Raw genomic sequence first — 21,153 nt, 5'->3', positions numbered from 1 at the left:
ATGTAAGTTTTGAGTAGAGAGAAAACACAAGCTAAGACTCTTAAGTGAACTGTCTACCATCAAACTATTACATCTATTGGGTTTTGCATTTTTTCTGTTTTTCTTCTTTTAAGATTGATGCTCCTAATTATTTCTTTATCAAAGAGAATTTCACTTTCCTGTGCCCCAACATATACTTCACCAGATTTCCATTCTTCACATACCTGTTTTCAATTGACATCTGAGGCCTTTGGCAAGTAATATATTACTGAAACTTTCTAATCATTATATTAAGTTTTTCAAGACCCTCTGAATGCACATAATTAACACAAGAGTGTGGAAAATAAAAATCATGCTCACAGATAAAAAACTATTGTTTAACATGAAAAAACCTCTTAGAACAAATAACTCAGAGCAGAGACACGTAGTTCACATTGAAGAAGATATCTAGCAAGTAGTGATGCTGGAAAAACTTTGGTATAAAAGGCAAATGCAAATGCAATACAAGTTTAAAAAGGTATATGGCTGTGGCAGAGGCAAATATAGCTCTGAACTACATATGTAGGAAAAGGAATGTTCTTTTTCCTTTTATCTCCCAGAGTTTTCAATGGTCCTACCCACCATGGTCCTTAGAAGTTATTGACAAATTGGAGAGAATTCACAGGAAAGTAAGTAAATTGTATAAGGTTTTATAGCAGTTGATTTAAAATGAATGTGTGAAGGTCAGAAGGTTAAGTGCTAAGCAAAGAGAGGACATAATAACAACATACATGTATTTTAAAGTCCTAAACACTGAAGTTGTAACAGAAGTATTTAGGATGGTATCCATAGTTTATGTGGAGGAGTAGGATGGCAGCAGAAAAGTGAGAATTCAGGCAAAATTAACTAAGAGACCTATTTAACCACAGAATAGTTTACAAAAAGAAAGCTTCAGGACTCTGAATATTTAAATGAAGCAGCCTAATCTATTCAACTTTATTCTTCAGAGAATAATTTAATTTTTGCAAGGGAATAAACTAGATCACTGTGTTTAACCACTCTGGCTGGGTAAGTGTGGTAGGTTGACCCTGGCTGGATGCCAAGTGCCCACCAAAGCCACTCTATCACACCCCTTCTCAACTGGACAAGGGAGAGAAAATGTAACGAAAAGCTCATGGGTTGAGGTAAGGACAGGGAGATCACTCACCAATTACCGTCACAGGCAAAACAGACTCGACTTGGGGAAATAATTTAATTTATTACCAGTCAAATCAGAGTAGGGTAATGAGAAATAAAAACTAAATCTTAAAACACCTTCCCCCCACCCCTCCTTTCTTCCCAGGCTCAGCTTCACTCACAATTTCCCTACCTCCTCCCCCTAAGCGGCGCAGGGGGACAGGGAATGGGGGTTGCGGTCGGTTCATCACACGCTGTCTCTGCTGCTCCTTCCTCCTCAGGGGAGGACTCCTCACACTCTTCCCCTGCTCCAGCGTGGGGTGCCTCCAATGGGAGACAGTCCTTCATGAATTTCCCCAATGTGGGTCCCTTCCACGGGGTGTAGTCCTTCAGGAGCAGACTTCTCCAACGTGGGTCCCCCGTGGGGTCACAAGCCCTGCCAGCAAACCTGCTCCAGCCTGGGCTCCTCTCTCCATGGGTCCACAGGTCCTGCCAGGAGCCTGCTCCAGCATGGGTTTCCCGCAGGGTCACAGCATCCTTTGGGCACATCCATGTGCTCTGGCATGGGGTCCTCCCCAGGCTGCAGGTGGATCTCTGCTCCCCTGTGGGCCTCCATGGGCTGCAGGGGCACAGCTGCCTCAGCACGGTCTTCACCACGGGCTGCAGTGCCTGGAGCACCTCCTCCCCTTCTTCCTTACTGACCTCGGTGTCTGCAGAGTTGTTCCTCTCACATAGTCTCACTCCTCTCTCCAGCTGCAGGTTGTGTCCCTTCGGTTTTTTCCCTCCTTCTTAAATATGTTATGACAGAGGTGCTACCACTGTTGCAGATAGGTTCAGCCTTGGCCAGTGGTGGGTCCGTCTTGGAGCCAGCTGGCATTGGCTCTATCGGACATACGGGAAGCTTCTAGCAGCTTCTCACAGAAACTACCTCTATAGCCCCCCCATTACCAAAACCTTCCCACACAAACCCAATACAGTAAGTCACATCTTCTTTAATCAACATTTGGAGACCCATATGCCTTACCATAAAAGACATGGTTCACACATTCAACTTTTATATGTGTATAGGTGCAGAGCTCCCAGAAAGCAGCAAAAGTACTGCACATCTATAGTCATCTGAACTGCACATATTACTTCCACTCACCTGAATCCTGGATTCATGCTGGTCTTGGAACCAGCATACTTACTGCATGTATGTTACCCAACACAAGTCCACCCAGAAGTCTCTGGAATTTCTTAGTTGGCTGTCAAAGATAATGTCTGAGAATGGGCTGCTTCTACTATTAACAGCTGGACAGATTACTCCCAGTTGTCTTTTTCTTCCCAAGGCAACTTGGGGGTATACATGCTTGGAGGGCAATCTCAACTAGTTCCTAGCCACCACCTTTCTTCAAGAAAGACCTTATCTTCCCAGCTCTAATGAGAGGAACATTGCTATTGCTGCAGTAGATCAGTTGAAATATTTATTTTTGTTTGTAATATCTATCAGATTTACATATATCTCTCAGAAGCCATATCTTGTAAAATCTGTCCGCTAATGAGAGTCCATTGTTGTTTATTTCCTCTATGCTGTCTTTTTTATTTACTACACCAAGAAAAGCAATTGGCAAAGAGCAGTCACAACAAAGATAATGCAACAGTAGAGAAGATAACCATAATTGATAGGTATTATTTACCAATTTACCATAAAAATCTTTTAAGTGAAATATCAACCGAGATTTTCTCTTGGAGGTAGCTGAAAATAGTCCCTTAAGACAAAGGAGTAGAGATTGTTTATAAGAGCTGGTTCTCAGCAGAGGTTTTGGGAAGGAAATAAGCATTCTTCACCAGTTGCACAGTATATTGCCTTAGGCAGAGTACATTGATACTAAAACAGTTTGTCTTATTATTCATCTCTGTTCATTTCTGCAGTTGGTTTTGGTGTTGACATGAAAATAAATGAATAACAGAGTATCTAAACAAATGTTTTGTCTAATGGAGATCTTATAAATGACATGCCAGTTACATAAAATGTCAGATTCTCTTCTGTCGCTGTGTTTTGCACCAAAACAAAGTGTGTGATTTATGAGGAAAACAATTAAATACAACCCAAAGAGCATGGAAGGACTCTCCCTAAATTCCTCAGAACTTCAAAATGGAATTTTTTTTAAGAAGAAATAAAAGTTACTGACAAAAAAAAATTTAACCTCAGAAGGCCCATGGGGATATTAAGAAACTCACACTACTCTGAAAAGAAAGACCTAGTGGAAGCTCCACAAAGCACTTACAGATGGGGATGGCAAGGCAAGAAAATCCAAAAAAACCCACATAGAGTAGATGTAGATTAGAATACAATAATGTAATCCATTAATATTTTGTACACAAGACTACAATTCCTCCAAACATACGATTATAGATAACAAGAAGTTTCAAAGCGACCAGTATTTCTATCACCTAACTTACAGATTTCTTATGGTGTCAACAGAAAGAAAAAGAGACTACCACAAGGAATGATTAAAAACATCTAAGTGAGGTTTCTGTCCTGAATTCTTCAGTAGAGTAAAGAGAAGGACTTGCAGGAGGATGGATTTGCAATGCCTAATCCTATGTATCTCTCCTCTTACTGCAACTAGGAGAGTAAGCACCCATGTCTTTTCATATAGGGTCTTAAATGTTTGGTGGAATTCTTTTAACTTCAAATATTCATTAGACTTGAAATGGAATGGTACAAATTCCTGCACTATGTCTTGTTGACTGCTCTTCCCAGATCTTCATTTCTGACTGGTCACCAGCTGCTCTTTCCCACCACTGAGTATGAATATTACCGATACTCTCAGAATCTTACTCCATCGTGCCAGCCCATGGTGTAACTTATCCACTGATTAATCACTGCTTCAGAACACATTTCTAATTCCTCCTCTCTTCCAGGGACTCACACTTGCCCAGACACATGGCTACACTGCACACTGCCTGTGTTACAAAAAATGTCGTAAAGCTTGATGCCTACAGTTAGATGGCCTGAATTCCTGCTGTGAGAACATAAAGGAAATCTTCTATGACGTCTACAGATCCATTTGGTTTGTGCCACCTAATGCAAAGGATACATTTTATTCTGATCAGTTCCTTTCAGAATCTGTAAAGAAAGGGGACAAGTAGACCACTGGACCAAGTCAGGAAAATATTCTGGACCAAGTCAGAAAATGAGGTCAAGCAGTGGGATGCTGAAAACTCTTCTTGGGATGAAGCAAAGATTGTTGATCAATACTTTTGTTGGGGCACATGTCCTAAGTTCAAATGTGACTTGAGTTCAAACATCTGGTGTCAGGGCCCTGACTGGCCTCACTTGGGGCCGTCACACTTACCTCCTGCCCATGGGCCCAGGAGCCCCAGCTCAGGCCTGTACCTTCAGTTCCTCCATAAACGGTGTCATAGGTGCACCTGTCTCCACGTCTGTCCATGGACCCTGCTGAGTTGGACTCAGACCTGTGGACCCAGTTCCTGGCTTAATCTTGCACCAGCCTAGGGATCACTGGACTGTGTCTGATCCTAGTTACCGTTACCAAACCTGATCCTGACCCTGACTCACGCTCCTGGCTTCATCCCAGCCTGCCTTGTCACCATGGGCTTGCATGATGACCTGGACTCTTGGCTAATCCCAGCTGCCATCTCTAGGCTTGCCTTGCTCCCTTGCTTGGAGGCAGTGGGACAGGGCTGGCAAGGCCCCTGCCCTGCTGGCCATGGCTCCCAGCTACCCAGCCCTTAGGGAGAACTGGCCCTCACTTGCATCCTGATACCTGGCCTTGGAAGAGTAATCCAGTATTCCCAGCACAAATGCCTAAGTTCCACTCGGTTCAGGCTCCACTCAAGATGATAAAAGCAAGGTGCTTTTTGCACAATTGGTCAATAGTAGCTGTATTGTTCTCCCCTGTGCTCTACATGCTTGCCATACTGTCATGGTTTAGCCCCAGCCAGCAGCTCAGCACCACGCAGCCGCTCACTCACTCCCCCTGCCCCAATGGGATGGGGCACAGAATCAGAGGAGTAAGAGTGAGAAACACTCCTGGGTTGAGATAAGAACAGTTTAATAATTGAAATAAAGTAAAATGGTAATGATAATAATAACAACAATATAATAATGATAATAATAATAATAATAATATACAAAGCAAGTGATGCACAATGCAATTGCTCACCACCCGACGACCGATACCCAGACAGCTCCTGAGCAGCGATCGCTGCTCCTCGGCCAACGCCCCCCCCCCGCCCCAGTTTCTATAATGAGCATGACGTCATATAGTATGGAATAGCCCTTTGGGCAGTTGGGATCAACTATTCTGGCTGTTCCCCCTCCCAGTTTCTTGTGCACCTGGCAGAGCATGGGAAGCTGAAAAGTCCTTGACTAGCGTAAGCACTGCTTAGCACCAACTAAAAACATCAGCGTGTTACCAACATTCTTCTCCTACTAAATCCAAAACACAGCACTGTGCCTGCTACTAGGAAGAAAATTAACTCTATCCCAGCCGAAACCAGGACACATACACAGAATTGCCTTCTGTATAGAAAACTTACCCCCATGTTAAACTTGAGGGGGCTTGGTGCCTCAACTTCTGTGTTGCAAGAGAACTCTCCTCAAGCAGATTGTTCGAAATTTTCCATGCCTACCTTGGATCTGAGTCAATGTACAAGCAGGAATGCAAAAGTCACAAGACCAGAAGGGCAGAGGAGGGGATGACCAGTAATCCCCTTGGAAGGGGCACATGTTGGGTCCCAGACCCAGTTCCCCAGAACATGCCTTGCATTAGGCCATCTCTAGAGAAAAAAAATGGAAGTGGTCCAGAGATCAGACATCACCTGTATTCCCTGTTCCACTCATATTCTAATAGCTAGATGAAGACAGCGGTTGCTTTTGCCTTTCTTTCTTTTCCAAGACATTTGCATTCATAACCATACAGCCAACCAGTTTCAAATGTCTTCAGCCTCAAGAAGAAGTGAGTTCCCTAAGCAGTACAATATTATGAAGGACACTCTTCAGTGATTTGGGTAGAGTTTGAGTACTTCTGTTCTATGAAGAATACATCAATATTTTAAGACAGATGCTATTTAGAAACTGCCAAGATGAATTTATAATGAATTTAGAATTAATTTATAGGTAACGTTATTTTATTAAGCTGAACAACTGGAGAAAAATTAGTGCAGGAAATGTTTTACACATTCTAAATAACACTTTTTAAACTCTAAACTGTATTTGCATTCAAAGACACATGACAAAAATTGTATCACACAAACATGAGGTGGAACCCCTCTACATACTTGTAGAGTCATCTGAAACTGCTTCTCAAAGAAAAAAGAAACTTGAATTAAGAAGGGTATGAATTATAAACTAATGTATTCCCAGTTGTTTTAAAATTTTGTCAAATAAAAGAAGAATTATACCAAAAATGTGGGTAAATTGCTGGCAGTTGTGCCTACCAGTGAGTTAAACCAAAGCAAAACAAAATTTAAAAAGCTGAATTTAGAGGAATTTTTAATCACAAAATCAAAATATGGATTTGTTTACCTGGGGAAATTGAGGCATATTCTACTATAACCACTCAATAATAATTCTACCTATGCAGTTTTTAGAAACATGATGATTTTATTCTTAAGTCATTTCTGAGAAGATTCATTTATTCTAGAATCATTGACCAGAGGGCTTTAACTAAATTTTTACTGAGCAGCTGCAAAAGAATACTTAATACCAAATAACTATGCTATATATACCAATAACTAGACCTTAGAATGTCTGTGGGGTTTTGTGTCTACCAGGAAAAAATCATGGTTGTGTATTCTTACTATGTAAGAATGGATACTTTAACTGATTTAAGTAGTTTAAATTTCTAATGTTCAGTCATGAGACTTTCCTTTGATTGAACTATTTATAGGATCATTGATAGTCCCATAAATTCCAAGTACATTGAAACCCTGCTCACAAACCAAATAAAAATCTGGATGGAAGAGGCCAGATTTCAAGTTTCATTTTAATATAAATTTGTTACTTTAGAATTCTATAGAATCAGAATAAATACACCATTGAGCCCTATTATTTTAAGTAATTTGATTTGCTAAGAGATCTGATATAAACTAAAAAAAAAAAAAATATTTTACTTCATATCACTTTCATTTAACTTTAGACTCTGCTTTGAATTCATAAAGTTCCAAATTTCTTAAGGTGCAAAGCAAGTAAAAATTCAGTAAATTCATAAGAAACATGTTATGGAGAATTGCCTAATTAAAAGTATGGGTGTTTTGTATGCCACTTGCCCTGGCACTTGTCCATTGCACATATGTTCATTAATCTTCTTTTATTTGATTCTGTAGTTTCTCTCTTTTTGTGGGTTATATATTACGAAAATAATATTGCTAGTGCTCATTTACATAATCAGAATATACTGTATTCCCATGATTTGTGCATTTTTTTCTCTAGCTTGATAAGGTTATTAAAATTATAGGCCAGAACATGGCATGAAGATTGGTGAAGAGTGTTTTCTGAAAGACTGTGTGCTAGTTAGAACTGAAATTACCATTTGTTTCAAAATGTTCCAGGGAATGATTGCCCACTGAGATAATGTAAGTTAAGTAAAGAAAACTTCAAACAGAGTTTAACGATGAAGTTGTATCACGTGTATTTAAGGGAAATTTGATGTATTTAATACAGTGCCCTGTCTTGCAGAGTGCTCTTTAAACAGTTTTTTCTTCCTATTTTTCTAACAGTACCATAAAAAATCATTGTTACAATTCATCATTCCGAACAGTCAAGGCCAGCATTTTATAGAAGCACAAGTAATTGTAAGGAAAGGATATGACATAGAAATAATAAAACCTCAGTATAAAGGTCAAGCTATATGAAGTAAAAAGCTTTTATTAAAGAATCTCTAGTTCTCACTTGGAGACCCTCAAAATCATTATGATCATCCCTACCTCTGTTAAAATTAAATGGTTAGGTTGAGAAACATATTTTAATATCTTCTGCGTAGCTTTTACTTAGAATGCACTCTTGAAAGATCAAATCATAGCAATATCATGGGGATATGTGTATAGAATATCAGCATTTATGAATAGCAACTGCACCCAGTCTATCTCTCACTTCATTTTACTCTTCCTTGTGCTTCCGGTTCTTTAATTTTAGGAACAATTTGGGGCAATATTTAGTTTAGTCTTAGTCTAAAATTTATTGAAACAAATTCACTCTGGATTAACCTTTTTATATACTGTTGCTAGAGCAGCTAGAAGTTCCAACCTTATCAAACTGCATATTATAAAATCTTGTAAAAACCACAGTAACTGTACCAAAGAGTACCCATCTTAGACAAGAGGTGATAAGTTAATGAGCCCAAAAGGCAGAGAGCATAACATAACAGCGAGAGGATTATGGACAGCAATTGTTCAGTGACCATTCATAACTGACCTGCAAAACGGTGTGTGCCCCCTCCCCCCCCCCCAAAAAAAAAAGTCTATTTGAAGAGAAAACAAACACAGTTCTCTGACTACAAAGGGCAACTCATTGACAGCTCACTTCAATATGTTCTACATGATTTTACTGCCTTCCAGTGTCAACTCTTGCACAAAGTATTTTCAGACTTTTTTCTTAGCTATTATTTTAGCTTCACTCATTTCACAGTAGAAGGAAAGGGAAAATATTTGCATTATAAGCTATAAAATATGAGACACTTGTAACAGGAACGTGTCATTCAAACATGATGGAAGATGCTGAATGAGATGGAAGCACATGGATAAGTGAATAACTGTGAACTTGTAGTCACTTATTTGCTAAGCTCCTGGAAAAGCAATATTGTTTAGGAAGTCAGCTGGACGTCAATGAAGCACACGCTGATCTGTAATGGATGTGGAAAACTCTAAGGCTGGGATTTTTTTAACATTGCCTAAAAGGTTCAACAGTTGATGAAATCAATGGGAATTCCACGTCTCATTTTCAGAAGTGGATTTGAAAACCATTAAGTGCACTTTTCAACTGGAAATACAAAGCATTTATATGATGGAGACTGAAAGTCTTTTCATGTTCTCCTACAGATCTCCCAGGCACTGACGAGAACACTCTTCCATATTGTCCCCTTCTCTGCATCCACTTCATTCTTCTTCTCCATTCACAGACGCTCTTTTTCAGCATAGCCTCCATGTTTTTTCTATTTTCCCCACCTTTTTATCTCTATTGCTTATTGTATTCACTAACAGGTGAGCATATGTTTTTATTGAACATGCATGTATAAAAAATAACATTAAAAAAACATTTTAAAGTGGTATGCAAAAGTGAGAGCATGCTAGAAATAAGCTTGCCCATGCAACCTCAACTGATTTGTCTTGGGTATATGCATTTTGATACAGGCTTTAATTACATGATCACAAGCTTTTTTCCATAGCACCCGAGCCATTTCAGTGCTCAGATTGGATGGTGCTTACTTAATGAACAGCTGTTCAATATTTACTTCATTGTTCAATACATGGTCCCATTGTTCAATGGATGGCCTCATGCCATCTTTGTTGCACACTGTTCAAACCCCTCTCTAAAGACATTTATTAACTTCCCCATGAGTTTTCTTTTATGATGCTCATCAGTATAGTTTTGAAAGCTTTACAAATATTAATTATATCCACAATATCCATGTGAGATGATGGGTTTTATGCACATCCTACAAATGCGGAACTGAAGCAGGGAGATTACAGTTAATAATATCCATGAATTTTGAGTATCCAGTTTGAAATACCTTGGGTTTGATTTACGGCTCCCATTGACCTAAGTTGCAGCTGGGAGTCTTCAGCACTTCTTCAAATTTGTTTCCACAATCTGAGGCTGGGTACCAAGAGAATGAAGCACATTCTGTTAGCAGCAATCTAGCAAAGTTTGTTTTAAGTTACTTTCCCAGTATCACATATCTAGACCTGAGATGGGAAGAGAATTCAATTGCCCAGACTAGCTTCCATATCTTCATTATGAGGCTCTCCCTTTCTCTTACTGAAACCTCTTGCTTCAGCTTTACATTCCTTCCCACTTCTGCAACAAATGGGTGATGAAGACAACCTTATCTGTTATACAAACTCCAGAGAGATAATCTCATTGGGACAGAGATCCTAGAAGTAAAAACATATGGATCTCTAACTAAAAGTTGTGCCATGATACATACGAAAACCTTTAAAGTAGAATTTCCTACTCTTTGATGCCCTGAATTTTCAATCTTAGTAATGTCTCACTTCCCACTTCCATTTTTCCCTATTATTGACTCTTTGCCCAGGTAATCTCAATTTCCTCTCTCTAGTTTCCTCTTTGTTTTCCTTTAGCTCTCCCCTACACCCCTGAGTCCTTGTTTCCCTAGATATATTGTTTCAGTCCAGCCCTTTTCTTTTTCAAATTCAGCTTCTGTTTCTATTGCATCTGAACATGCAGTTCTTTCTTTATCTTTTTGTGACAGAAGAAGGGTTATAGCTGAAAACAGATAATTGTCATAAAGAGTATAATGCAAGACTGGTTCCCTGCTTTTGTTTTAGTGTCCATATAAGCCAGAAAGTCTGTCTTTGTTTCTAACACTGTGGGCTAGGGCACGCTCAGTTTCTTGGTGAGGGATGGTGCCTACCAAGTAGAGAAAGGTCTAGGCACATTGAGACACCTGAGGATGCTTTGGAGGTTTTTATCCATAATACTTAAGCATTTTTATCTACATCTTCACTGAAGTAGCAAAACAACCACCAAAGGCATACCTTTTCCTGCCAAACCAACCCCCTGAAAATTTTCTTTTTTCTTTCCCTATGTTTAGAAGCACTGGCACATTTCAAAGCAAGGATTTCAAGAACTTCAGTGACATGGGCGAAAATACATATTTTTTCCTTGCATCATTCCTAGAAATGGCAGAACTATTTTGGCTGGAGCTTTCCAGAAAAGTACAGCCTGGGACAGCTACTTGGCATAGAGAACTTCAGTCAAAACAGTTACAGTTTGGCACTATTATAAGTAGACAAAATCAAGGTTTCATAATAGGAAGCATTAGGTAATTTTAATAATAGGCAGTTCTATCACCTATAAAACCTTTAAATATAACAAAATATTATGTGTGCAAACAAATATCAAGAAAAGTCCTATTAAAAAGTGTCCTAGTGAAATGAAAAGGAGAAAAAACAAACATGCAAAAATATTAAAAATCATATCCTGACCCTGAAAAATAAAGACACATATACTTCTCCACCTTAACACAGCAAGTGTCCTGAGCTTTCTTCACCTCAGTCCAACAAGAGAAGAACACAAAACATAACTTTAATCTGCCAGGGAAAAAAGAAAAGTAAATATTGTTAGAGTCCTTAAGCTTCCTTGCTTCCCTGTACTAAAGCATGGCTAGTCTAGGGCCTAACCTTTGACATTCTTCTGGTTGCTTTAATGTAGCATAATGAATCTCCAGATACTTCTTTTCATTTTCTCTGTGCATTACAATCTGGTGAAGCCTCTTTTTTCATCTCTCTCTCTCATTTCACCATTCTGTCAATATGCAAAATACTGAAGAACATCTGATTGCCGTGGATTCCAGTCTTGTGGGCCAGGACTTACTTCAAAACTTTAAAACGTCTTTTACTGACTTTTTAACAATTTTATTACAAAACACTGTCCTGGAATGAAATACAGTAGTGAAATTCAAAAAATATCAGTTTGGAGTGCTTTAGATAGTTAACAATCATATTTATTCAATAGTTCCTACTTTTTAAAGACGAAGAGGGTTTTATGACTGCCTAATCTGTCTTGCGTAACATACTACAAATCTTCCACAATAATTTCTGCATTACTGACATAATTTTTTTATTTCCTACAGAACATGATTCTGAATCATATTCACTCTGGATTTAAAATCTTCATGTAATGGTAAATATAGCGCACGTCTTTAAAATGGTGGATTTATTCATGAAAAATAGACCATCCAGCACTAGCCCTACAGAGAAAGAAAACCCACAAAGTCTGTTCTGTTGTACGGAGTGCAGCAAAGGATTAACTTGAATAAAACTGATCACAGGCTATGCAGGATAAAAAGGCTTATCTAAATTAAAGGATTATATAGATATATACAATACAATAAAACTTGTAAATATTGCTTCTATTGTTTACCATAATCCTAGGCAGTAAACTCACAGGACCTTGCTGGTTTAAATAAAATGCAAGAAGGAACTGACTGAAGGATACATTTTAATAGCCCTCTGTCAAAGAGAGTTAACACACTTGCACCTCTAACAACAACATTTTTATTAAATCTTTATTATGTTGTATTAAAAAAAGTCCCCTTAGCCCTCAGGTAGTCGGTTGATGCTGAGTTTTCAAATGAAATATTTATGAAGTTCTTTGTTTAGAAGTTTAATTGTATCTTTAAATGACTTTCATATGTTTATATGCTTTACCCTCCAATATAAATGCCATATGATGCTCTATCATACTGTCCGGAATAGTCATTACGCATTTCACCATCACAACTGTTACATAACAATAAGCAGAAAAAAAGGACAAAAGGATAACTAAGTTAAACCAGATCCTATACATACTTATTTTGTTGGTAACACAGATCGTATCTCCAGCAAAATGTGCTTCTAATCATGTAACATAGCATAGTACTGTAATACTTTCCATATTTAAACTTTTGGTAAATGTATAATACTATAAAAGATACTAAAATATCCTCTGCACTGACCTTTCTGTTTCTCTGCCATGGGCAGGAGGAAGGAGAAGACTCTTATGGATAAAGGGGGTGGAATGAGGAGACCTACGGTCTATTCCTTAAATGAAATTCAGTTTTGCTTTTATAAGGGCTGTAGAGATCCCTCATTCTTGTGGTACAACATTTAAAGGAAAAGCATGATTTAGAAGATTTATTATCTGTCCAAGTAATGGATGACAATTTTGAAATCACCTTCCTGATTTAGGAGCTAAATGGACATTTTCTAAAGTGAAAGCACATTAGAGATCCATGTCACTTCATGTGAAAGCAGTGCTGCATTAACTCTGGTCCCACTGTCTTGTACAAGGGTCTTCGGATGTTTGCTGTAGAGCAGATTTTGGACATCTGCTCCAGGCAGTCTCCATGGTTAGTCTTCAAGGGGGTTAGGCCAGCTAGATGACATGATAGGAGATCCCAAATAAAGTTATCCACAGTTTTACACATGCAAGACACTCACCCATCTACCTATGCAGCCCTTCTCTGACTCACAGCTAGGGAGTGGTACCATGAAACCCTCTCAATTTTGTTGTAAAAAGTGACACCCTTCTCCATGCCCTGGGCAGGCTGGAGAGTCATCACAAGCAGAAAGTAGAGGAAAGAAAAAGATATGAGGCAAGCCTGAAGGAATAAAGGAAACTGTGGATTCATTTGGTAGGATACTTACTTTAATAGTTGTCAGAGGGGATGGTGAAGGATGTGATATCTATGGTTTATATTAACCATACATCACTATTATACAATTATAGGTATTAATACAGGATGTTATCTTATAATGCTACTTAAATACACCCTGCAGACTTCTTATTTGCTGTTCAAGTACTACATTAAAACCCTTTGAGGGGAGTATCAGTTCACAGCTCATGAAAGCCATTGGTTTTGCAAAGCCGACATAAAAACCCCCTCTTGATCCAGAGGACTGTCAGTGTCTGACTGAATAACATTCCCCGTCTTTCTAAAATAGCAAATACTGTCTTGCTAAGTTTGTTCTCTTGACGACAATTTTCATTGCAACAAATGGCCCCTAAAATCTGTCTTTCCCATATAAGGAAAATACTCGAGGAGTTATACTAACAGCAAACAACATCTGAGAAATAATCTCACTTATCATTTAAGGTAGAAACCAGTATTTTCTTATATAACACATTAGAATAAAGTCTATGCGGAACAGAAAAAGCTCTGGAAAGTGCCTATGGGGACCACTGGTTTCAGAAATGGAGTTAAGGAGGGTCAATTCTTTTTTAAAGCTGCTGCTAGTTTATCTCAAAGTCCACCTGCAAGAACTGACAATTCTGCAAGTTTTTATAGAATTGCTCCCAGCAACATCTATGTAACTTTGAAGTCCTGCATGTTAATTGCATTAGCTGAAAATTAATGGAACTCTTCTCATCAAAATGCCTATTTTGGAAAGACAAACTTTTACATGGACATGATCAAACTTGGTAACCTTTTATGCCACAGCAAAAAAAACTAACTGCAAGTCTTTTCAATATTTTATAGTGTAAACAACATTTTCTGCTATAATTTTACACCCAGTTGACAAAAGTATTTCACCGATTTCAGTAACTAGTTAGTTAAATGTATCACGCATAAAAGAGATATTTTTTTCCCTATTTTGTTCTCATACAAAGGCTGGATTTTATTCTAGTCTCATTGATATAATTCTATTTATTTCACAGTCATTACTTATTAACACCAGTGGGAAGAGAAACTGAGCCATTAAACCAGAGTTTCCTCTTTTTTCCTTGATGCAACCTGATGCTTTTTGGTTTACCATGGAATGGTTGCATGGTGAGAGAGACAGATTTGCTTGTGTTTTTAATAATGTGTCCTCTTCAGAGAGAGTCAATATTTGCCCTGCCCAGTTTGGCTGGCTTCACTTTAAAAATCCTTATTTCTAGTTTAAAAAGATTGGAGATGGTAGAAAATACATTCATTAGGACATTGCAACCACTGGGGCCATGTGACTGAGAGGAACATCCATTTTCGTCAGAGGGAATTATAGTATGCAATTTCTTTTGCAAAGTGAGCAAGTTCTGCCCTAAAACTAAATAAAGCCCTTTACATCCACTGGAATGTCATCCAAGGACGTGATGCTTAAAACCCTTTCTGTTCTGTGTGTCAGACTTCATGACCATTTCATCTCAATTTGTTCCTGGGCCAACACTGTCCAACAGCCATTCCTTGTGTGTATTCATCCCTTTCTGATACACTACCAGACAGCAAATGTGTACCCCTTGCCTCTCTTTCCTGCACTGAATAAGCTTGGTACTTCCATCGCATCTGATAAGAATTTAATTCCCCTAATTGTGCTGGACTTTTCTGCTTTTTTGAAAATGCTTACCAGAACAGTACGTGCTATTCCAGATAAGGTCTTATCAGCGAGCTGTATCAGGACAAATAGCCTAACTTTATGGAAGAACTGTTTTGGAAGTATTTCAATTGAAATTTAATGGAAATACCATTAAGCTTTCTTTGGCTTTGTAAAAGGTGATACAAAATACTCTGAATCACTGCAGCTGAAAAAATACAGTGATGCTCACCAAGAAAAAAAAGAATTCCCTTCTGAGATGACTTGGTTAATTATTTTGCTTATTTGTGACCCAAAATGAAAAGAAAAAGCAAAAAGCACTGTCATTGCTCATTAGGTACACAATTTATCACAGAATACAGTTCTGTCCCTCTGCTTGTTAAGCCTCTCCCAGACATTCTTTTGTGTTCTGGGCTTCTGAAAAAGCCTTAAGTAAAATTGATGCTACCTAACTGAATCACTGCAGTCTTTTGCAAACCTCTGAGCTCACTGCTGTTTTCTCACCAGCATATTGAAGCTGATTTGGGATTTTAAATATTTCATGTACTACATGACACAGAAGAACTTGATTATTCATGCATCACATGGGTTACTCTCTTTTCAATTATGAAAAAAAAATTACAATTTGTACTTCTTGTTATATTTCATTGTGCTCAGGCAGGAGTCTACCCTGCTGACCTCTCCAGTGCAGCCTTCTGTTAGTGAAATATTATACATGGCATGAATGGGTGAGCAAATGTACCACATGGGAATGCGAAGGATAGCTTTGCCTTTTATTTCTTTCTCCTTCTCTTACTGATGTCTCCTTTGAGAAACTCTTTCTCCTTCTCTCACTGATGTCTCCTTTGAGAAACTCTTGCAGGCATTTGCCGGTGCAGTTGCAGTCCTCTGCTGCACCAATAGCGTGTAGGTCGGGCAAAAAGATCCAGGTGGGCTGCGCTGATATGAGCTCAGAGACAAAAGCTAATTGCCCAGTGATCCTTGGAAGCTGTCTGGAGGGAGTCAGCTCCAGCAGCTAGCCAGGAGTGGTGGACAGGAACAGCCCGCAAGAGTTTCTCAAAGGAGACATCACTCAGAGAAGGAGTCTGCAGCTGTAGAGCAGGGAGGTGCTCTGTTATTGCTCTTGTGCTTTCTTTTTTCTTTGTTTTTGAAATAAAGTAGATTATTATTCCTTTAAGTAAATCAGGCTCACCCATGTTAGCCTTTCGGTTCAGCTCTGAGTGATACGTTGGAGCTGTATGCTGAAAATAAGGCTGTGATTTTCAAAAAGCCCAAGGACTTTGGACAGGCAGAACTCAGTTAAAAGCTGGGATATTTTATGTTGGCATCTTTACAGTGATTTTCACAGTTGTGCAGATGAAACAGAATCTGAGTCTGCAGTGACACCTATGCAACAGCTGAACCCCATTCCCATTCCTCTGGGCTGCTGCTTCTCCCTTGTACTGCAGAGAACAAACAAAAGGGAAGGATCAGGCTGTGCTGTATCAGGCAATGTTCTTCTTCACTCTCTTCCTTCTCCCTCCTTTTCTCCTGTGCCACTGCAAGAATGAGAGAGAACGTAATCCTAACACCACGACCAGGCTGGAACAGTCACAACCCAGTTTTTGCCTATGATAGACAGGAAAGGTTCAGTGACACATCATGAAATCACAGGCTGAGATCATGCCTGTGGGCATATTCAAGCAGGCTCACCGGCTTTGCTCCCCACAAAGTCCCCGGCCATGCCCTACTGCCCACCCCAGGGAAGCCTTGCTCAGCAGCTCAGCCCCGCCAAGCCATACCGCTCCCATGCACCATGCTCGGAGTGTATTTCTTCAGGAACAGCTTTGCACAAATGGATGCTAGAATCTGAACCTCAACACCAGACAGTAGAGGTGGTATGGGGTATTGGTGAATTGCTCTTGGCAGTAATAAATAAAATTAAACATAGGTAGCTTGACTTTACAGTGCCTCTGTCTACTATAAGAACTTTTCCTGGGTGTAGGCGTATGCACAACAGGCACAACAGGCTCCCCCACAGGAGGTGACACTAACAGCCAGCAATTGCTATTCAATTTCTAGCTTCTTAGCAAAAAGGCAATGAACTTTCCCAGTTAAACTTTTCCCCTCATTTTTGCAAGCTCCAAGCCCCTCCCCTGCCCCCAAAGCCCTAATCTTTTTATCTGGGGTGTGGGGGGGGGAAAGAAATAGAGAGGAAGAATATTTTTCTGATGGATTTGTACACTTAAAAATCATAAACAGTAAAGAAATCTATGTGCTAAGGTTCCAACAGAAACAGAGACTTGGCTGACTCCTGTAATCTGAACTTTGCATTAATTAAGTGTTTTGAATTTGATTAGAATAAATTAGGCATCTCATTTCGTCCAGCATTTGCCCCTTTCCAGCCATTTTAAAAACCATATCCAAGATGATCCAGGATCCTAACCAGAGGAATGAGAAGAGAGAGAAGAGCATGCGGAATTGAGGGCAGAAAGATAAGCAGGGACCAAACAGAAAAAACAGTTGCCATCTGCCTAGGATTTGCATTTGGATTGTGTATCTGTGTTACCTTGTGAGAGCATGTATTTTTTCATTGGAACTTAATTTTTTATGAAACTAAGAAACGTCATATAAACATGGTAACAATTATCAGTGCTTTGTTCCTGCTTTTGTTGGATCTTAGAGAGGCACTTGACAACTCAGACCAGGGCTACTTTGACAATGTTTGACGAACCAGTTCAGCCATAGGTTGATGTCAACTGCACTAATCAGAACTCTATCAGTTGAGCACTACACTACTCAGATATGCATGGCAAGCTCCTTGGGACACACAGGCTATTCAACATTAGCTTTCTTGTCTAGACAATTTATTTTGAAACTATTAAGTCAGTTGTGGTGTCACTCTAATTTTTCCTTCAAATACAGATTCACCCGTTCCTGGTAACATGCATAGAAGCGTGACCACCTCACTCATTTTGAAACCTTGGAGAAGAGGTTATTTTAACACCATAGCCTCGTAAGCAGAGTGCAGAAGCAGGAGAAACATACCTGGAGTTCAGTTCCCCCTTCAGCTATAAAGAGCCTGAATCCTCAGCTCCCATTTCCCAGTGCTCTGAACAGCAGGCTATGCACCATGCTTTGTTTGTGGAAGCATGCGAGCATGTACGCATAGAGAGGAAAGGGGGAAGGTGTTGAAATCTGTTCTGTGCTGCAGCCAAGAATTCAAGATTCATGGGGCCAGACAGACACTTAACCAAGTCCAATTGTGTAATCTGCCGGCTGACCCACAGTCCTGGGAAGCAGAAGCAGAAGCTGCTGATCTGAATTCCCCATCTTCTCCCTCGACTTTGTATTTTAAGTGTAGCTGTGGCTGTTATTCTCCATATTGGATTTAACATTGCCTATGCATCAGGCAGCTTGGCCACCATGCCTTGTTTTCTTGTGTGAAAGCTATACGTCCTTCTGGGGACATGGTTTCAAAACATTTAGCTGCAGCAAAAGGTGTCTTAAAGCACATGCTGCAGCAGAACTGTAGACACTTAAAGCTTTTACCAGAATATTTAGGACCCTATAACAATACCAGTTATTATTCTTGGATTTAGATGTTTCACATCAGTTGTGTTCCGGGCAACTTCATGTTATTCTGGATCTCATCTTAGACATCCACAGCTAAACAGACCTTTAGCTTCTGCTGTTAACTCCTGCAGTACCCCAGTGCTTTAGGTTTTCTATAGAGTCAAGCAGAGAGATGCCTGAACTGAGTCCAGTTGTTTCATTACTGTGCCACTTAGGATGTATTTGTTCCTGTTCAGGAATTTAAACACTGATAGAAAAATTGGGTATGTTGAAATATTTCACTTGTCTTTTGATCATCTAGAATATTTTTCCAAGTGCTATATGTAGCTTGAAAAGCAATTTTATGCTAAAACCTGCTGCTTTTTTTAATGCAGAAGTGAAAGAGAGAACCTGCAAACAGTTTCCTTTCCAAAAAAATGGTGTGTTGTCAGAAAATTGCTATTCAGTTGCATGAGGATCTTAGTCCTGATGGAGTTTTATTGCTTGAAGACTCACCTCATGGGAAGCACAAGACCCATGTTAGCAGGGGGAAGAGAGTATGCTGAGCAGAGTAACATGTCTGTTGATCTGGAAAGTTGCCATTTTGGCTCCTCCAGTACAGTTGTGATAATGGCAGGAGAAACAAGGTTTATTCCAGGTTTCTGACTCAGCCATGCCCCTTTCTCCTCCGCGTGGACCTGGAGCCTGCAGCCAAAGTCCATGGTCCCAGGCATTTCAAAGAATGCATGCAATTTAGTTTCTATAAAGTTACCTAGAGTTACTATTTCATATTGTAAAATACATTTCTTTTTATAACACCACGCCTATGATATTGCATGATCCTAACTACAGTCTTTGTCCTGGCCCAAGGCTTATGTATCAGCAAAGCTACATTTTGCTTGGTAAGCCTTATTCTGGCGTACCTCACTTGGAATTTTGTTTGCGAGACAAAGCTCACAACCCCAGTACCCTACTTATCTGTATTAAGTTACTTGTCCCATTGCTACACAATGAGGAAACTTAGTATCAGTCAATTTAAAATGGATTGCTCTACCATTGTAACAGACCACAAAAAGATTTCTGAATGCTCTGTTTATAATAACAAACAGGAGTTTTGTTTCCACCCAGTATTTTCCATGTTGTCTACAAAACTCTTAATGCTAGCGAGAATGCTAAGAGTGCTGAGATCGCTGTTTGTCATGATGACCAAAATTATTTTACAGTTTCCCTGTGCTCCTCACTCCCCTACAGCTATCTGTTGTCTCTTGTCTTACAACCGGACTGTAAATTCCTCCAGGTATCTTTTTCTTTGTTTTTACAGCACTTAGCACAACAGGATCCCAAGGATCTCAAATGTTTCAGTAATACTGCAACCAGTAATTAAACCTCTGGTGTTCAGTCCAGTGTGTTTTAGTTGCAAATCTGTAAAGATAGGGAAAGAAAATAATTATCTTTACAGTTCATCTTTTCCACCTCCTTTCAATACTGTTCACACAGTTCATATTACTAGGGTTGGGTTGACTCTGTGGTCAGTCCAGCAGTACAGTTTTCTCTGGCTGAGCTGTTTGCCTGCTGTACAAGGTCGAGCTCTATGGGCGTTATTATCAGGAATGACACGGGCCATGGCATCCCTTGCCTCTCTAGTTATGTTTGTACATTTTTTTTTTTATTTAATTAATGGAGAATACCTGTTCATAATAAATCAACTCAAAGTCATTCCTAAAGATCATCTTCAGTACCAGAAGTGCAAGATTACACCACCTGACCAAAAAGAAAGCATCCACTAACTAGAAGCAGATTTCCACATGGAGTAGCCACAAGAGAAGTTAAATGACCTCCTCTCTTCTACTACAGAGGAAAAGTCTCACTTCCAAGACATCAAATGGACAATGCTTGAGAACACAGAATCTAGAAAAGTCCCTAGTTACACCCAAGGAGGAACAAAAGGCATAGGTAGCATTTGTGCAACATAACGGTGCCACTCCCACTCATTCACTGCTCATATTAGTGAACAAAAAGAATATTGGAAAATGCATGTGGAGTGGCTGCTGTGAAGAAAAAGGAGAGGAAAGCAGGGCTGATGTAATATTTTGGCAACTGGACGAAGAGGTAAGGGTTTTGAAGTCAGAATGGAGAAAGTAATGACAACAATCAGAAAAGAATTAAAAAAATAAGAAAAATAACACCCAGCATGTGAACATAGGCATCAGTGAGCAGGTACGATTGCAGGTGCTGACAGGTGAGAAGGAAAGCGCGTGGTTATGCTTTGGTTGATTCTGCTGTAAGCATGAAAGGTTTTGCTGTGTGTGTAAAAACACCCAAAGTGGGTCAAAGAGAGGGAGATGGCCAAGGAAGAAGGCTCTGCAGTGCCACCTGGAATGCTAGGAGGCAGAACAAGGGAAGGAAAAGCCAGAAGGGGAAGAGGAAAAGGACAAGAGGGGACTGAAGGGGGAAAGGAAGAGG

This window comes from Pelecanus crispus, chromosome 3 (genome assembly GCF_030463565.1).
Source record: "Pelecanus crispus isolate bPelCri1 chromosome 3, bPelCri1.pri, whole genome shotgun sequence".
Taxonomy (NCBI): Eukaryota; Metazoa; Chordata; class Aves; order Pelecaniformes; family Pelecanidae; genus Pelecanus; species Pelecanus crispus.
Note: the sequence above shows the minus strand (reverse complement) of the source record.